We start from the raw sequence: 2,873 nt of genomic DNA, 5'->3' as shown, positions 1-2,873 counted from the left end.
GATATACAACAGGTACTTACATCTACATTGGAGCATAGAGAATTCCTGCAAGAATCTTTCCTCATAAATGATACCATTGCAGAAATTCTTCTATCTGTTAAGCTTATTTTCTAAAAGAGAGATGGGTTAGAAACATGTAGAAAATATGATCAACATGCTATAAAATTTCATGATGCAAGGATACGCACACGCTTCTTAGAATTTAGTTGACATATTTTTGCTGGACTGGAGCGGACTAGTTCTTTGGCCACTTGAGTCTGCTTATTATCAGTAGGAGTTGGGTTTCTCTGTGCTGGAGCAGTATCTATAAAACTGGAGTTGGTTTATTATCTCCTGCCATTTCGATCTTTTGCAAAGGCCTTGTTTGTAACCCTTTAGATCTAACATAGTCGTCTTCCCCGTGCATGCCTTGCGCAGAAGAATGGTGCTTTAATTATAAAACATGCCATAGAGATGGAATAGGTACTGAAGAATAGAAAGGCATGGCATAGTGACATGTATTCCCTCCATCCGGAAAAAAATGGATGGGTCTAGGCATATTTCAGTTCTAGATACATCATTTTTTATCCATTTCGGCAACATGTAATCCGGACGGAGGGAGTATGGTGTAAGAGCTAGGGATACGTCAGGACAACACAGCAAAAAAACACTAGTTGAATGTAAAACTATATGCTAGCGGAATACGTACAGAAATAACTAAGGCAACATACGCGTGTATGATTGGGAAAATAAGATGGCATTGCAACGGAGCACTAGAACAACACTTCAATGTAAAAAACATGGTATGGCAGACAGATGAAGTACATACTGATGAATAAGAATGCATAAGATATTCATAAGCATGATGTCCAAATTAAGCAGATGGCATTGCGATAGAGTAGAATGACAGTACTTGAATTTGAAAACATGTTATCAGGAATGGAAAAGGTATTGAAAAACAGGAAGGCATGACATATTTACATGCATGATCAGCATGCTAAGCACATGGCATTGCAACAGAGTAGATACACTCCAGGACATTATATGCATGGTGTACCCACATCACAGGCCAAGTTAGAGCAAGGACCTTGTGGGGTGAAGAGGATTCATCATCTTTCTGCAGGTCTTCTAAAGAACTGCCTTTACATGTTCCATCATATTGGGTATCGTTGACATCAAGTTTATTGGCCTTTACATTGCTCTGTGAGGTTCTTGTGGATATATCAGTGTGTGCAATTATATCTGACATGCATGGAAGACAACTAGTAGTTAGATTTATGTAAATGGGTGCCTATAGGAGACGACATAAATAGTAGGACTGGTTTAACTAGCAGAAACAGGTCTCATAAACTAAAGGGAGAACACAGATGAAAGCTACAGAATATGTATCGTTTGTACTCGAGATTAACTAGATGGCACACAAAAGTATTAAAGAACAACATAGGTAATACTAGAAGTATACTATAATCACCAGCCTGTGGGATAGCATTGGCTGATGGATGATAACTATGGAACAACATTACCTAAAGAACAAGTATCTTAGCTGAACTATGGAATAGTGTGAACTCCTGAACAAGACCCGTAAGAGATCAGCATGAATATACAGTGAAATGTGATGATCTATTTTCCGTGCTTAGATGAATAACAAAGCCATAAATGTTGCACACAAGTAAGATGAGGGTACAACCTATCTGGCTGCCATCCATAGGAGTGAGCATCATGTGCTGACTTGTCAATGGCCCTGCAGTTGTTGTGGCTGTCCATGTCGGGCACGCGCATTAAATGCAGGGAACTGTTGAGTGGGGACTGTAGCTCCCTTCTGGTGTATGCTTCCCTTGTTGGAGCAGCTGCGGTGATTCGGAAGACGGTGTGTCTGAAGATGCAAATAATGCATAATGTTAAGAACAACATATCTCTTTGATATGAAGAAATACACTAAGAGATCAACAACAAGGTACGAGAGTGGTCACACGTCTGTTCACTGAAGACTAAATTGGGGTTACACGATCTTTTTTATTCTAGTACTGTCCGATCTATGCCAGATGGCTTGATGGCTGTCTTGTGCCTCCCGGCTGACACTGTTCGGAATCTTCCCCGAAGAGCCAACGACCAACGGCAGAGCAGCATGCCTCCGCCGTCCGTGGCCCCAGCCAAAACCCCGCTCCTCGCCCCACTGCACTGCCGTGGTTGTGCCGCCCCCGGGCCAATCCACAAAGACTTCCTGTCATCTAGATCCGGCGGCGGCAGTACCTTCAACCCACGCAACTCTAAAAGATAGCCATCTAAGCGCTACTTCCGCAACGAACTTGCGGCCCCGCACCCTTACGTTAGACACCAGTCAACCGGCAGCCTAGGAGCTCCGCCGCCTCGAGGGGTGCTGCTTCCCATTGGGAATCGATTGGCCCAGAATAAAAATTCAGACAACTGACGCCAAAATAAAGTGATTTGAGATGAGGGTGCAACCTATCTGGCGGCATGGTGAAGTAGGCAGGTCCAGCTGCCGAGTCGGTGTGGCCGGCGCGGATGCGGTGGCGACCAGCGACAGGTAAAGAGCGATGTCGTGACGGTCGACGGCTACGTAGAAGCAGCGCCAGGACTCTGGACGGATCCGAAGTTGGAGCCGCTCCGGCACCGTGAACAACGGCGGGGGTGAGTCGGCTCCGGTACGGTTCGCGCGGCCATTGTCGAGGCAGCAACAGCAGCACGGAGTAAGAGGCACACGGCCTAGTGCACGATGGCAATTGGACAACATCCCTAGCATTAGGGAGGAGGGAGGCTGTGAAATTGGTGCAGTGGGGGGCGCCATGGAGGTGGGGCTGAGGTTTCGCAGCTCGGGAGAAGGGAGCTTCCCGGGGAGAAGGTGATTTGGCGCCCACGAGGTATGAATGGGGGTG

This window comes from Triticum dicoccoides, chromosome 4B (assembly GCF_002162155.2).
Source record: "Triticum dicoccoides isolate Atlit2015 ecotype Zavitan chromosome 4B, WEW_v2.0, whole genome shotgun sequence".
NCBI classification, from domain to species: Eukaryota; Viridiplantae; Streptophyta; class Magnoliopsida; order Poales; family Poaceae; genus Triticum; species Triticum dicoccoides.
Note: the sequence above shows the minus strand (reverse complement) of the source record.